Here is a 1,890-nt window from a genome sequence, read left to right as displayed (position 1 = left end):
GGGGGCGGGGTCTGGGTAGTGAAATCAGAAAAGTGTGCAGCCTCCTGTCACAGTTGTGTCTCCAGGGCACTGGGGCCAGCATCCATCTCAGTCATGGAGAGGTCCAGTCCCCAGGAGGCAGCTTCTCTGCCTTCCTGAATCAAACCCTACTTACCAGAGCTACCATTTGGACAGGTTACTTTACATGTCTAAACTCTGTTTTCTTATAGATGTCCTGGGAATACTACTGAAGTTGTTGTGAAAGTCAAATAAGATGTCAATAAATAAGAATAAGAATATAAATATATTACTTAGAAGGTGTAAGGTAGTTGGCAATAAGCAATCATTGTTGTTATTTTGTTTATTATAATCAGAGACTCTCAAAGGTGGAAAGTTTAGCTTAAATCATTTTCAGGAAAAGAAATTTGAAGTGTCGTGAGGGGCATGATTGTCCCCTGGGTCTCACATAGCTGAACAGAGACACTGCCGTTCTAGAACCAGGGTCTCAACTTCTCAAGCCCTTTCTCTCCTTCTCTCCCTGTTCCCCTCCCTGCCTTCATCATCGTCCTCCAGTCACTGGAGTCTTGTAATGAGCCAACCACTGTGTGTGTGTGATATCAGCTGATTCTCTTACAAGATGAGCAAAATGACTCCATCTTTCAGATGCCATGTCATCTGGAATACCTTCATTCATCTTCTTCCGATACTCTTTAAACTGTGTCTCAGGGCTGGGGCTGTAGCTCAGTGGCATAGCATTTGCCTAGTATGTGTGAGGCACTGGGTTCAATCTCAGCACCACATAAAAATAAACAAATGAAATAAAGGCATTCTGTCCATCTATAACTACAAAAAAAAAAAAACAAAACAAAACAAAACCTCTGTCTCCAACCCTCTCCCTAGAAGTCCTCCTGGATTAAGTCTCCTCCCAGGACACCAGTCTCTCCCTAACACCATCCACAGCTTAATCTAGCAGGTATTCCCAAGACCACCACTAACCAACGCAAACATGGGGAAGGAGCCAGTGTCCTTCAAGCGCAGAAGGTTCTTTCAAATCGTAACTTTAAAAAAGTATAAAAAGCACTTTAATATTAAACGTAAAGTAATAACAGCCATCTTTTTTCTTCTATTTTTTTTTATGCCAAGCTCCATTCTAAGTGCCTTACACAGAACACCTTTAAACATGCATCTTACAATATGCTCAGCAAAGGAGAATTCCACAGCTTCTTTCCCATGGTTCTCCCTGGCTTTCCAGTAGCTCAGCCAAGGTAGTATTAGATTGGAGTGGCTTCTACCCTTAGATGGGGTTCAGTCATAGATTGGGGGCCAAGGGCTGGAGGTGAGCAAATACCCAGGTACATGGAGGGGTCAGCCAGTCAGATATATTCAGTGTGGTTTTCAATATATTCCTGAGCGGGGAGGGGAGGGTGGGCTACGCCCTGGTTTGTGTCTGATTCTCCCAGTTTCGGTGTCAGTCCAAAAGTTGTTAGCCATGTCTGTGGTGTCCAGTCCAAAATCTTGAGGGGAACATTCTCCTCCTGGCCCTTCTACCTCCACTGGACTCTGAGTCCTAGCCACTCACCACTTCCTCCCCTGACCCCTGACCTTGTCTCTCCCACACTGACAAACTCTGCTGCAAGTTTCCCCCATAAACTGGCTGTGTCATACAGCTGGGCATGTATACAGCATCCTCCTGGCTTTGAAGGTTCCCCTCACCCCTGCTTGCTGCCTGCAGATTTCCAGGGAGAAGTAAATAAGTCCTCCATTCAGGTCTGTCTCCTCAGATGAAACTGTGAGCTTCTCAAAATAGGAACTGGGATTTAGTTTTTGAAAAAAAAAAAAATTACAAACAGGCTATAAACCTGTGAGCCATAGTTTGTCAACTTAATTTTTTTTTAAGATTTTGCATTAAAA

This window comes from Marmota marmota, unplaced genomic scaffold (assembly GCF_001458135.2).
Source record: "Marmota marmota marmota unplaced genomic scaffold, marMar, whole genome shotgun sequence".
Lineage (NCBI taxonomy): Eukaryota > Metazoa > Chordata > Mammalia > Rodentia > Sciuridae > Marmota > Marmota marmota.
This window is presented reverse-complemented; position numbering follows the sequence as displayed.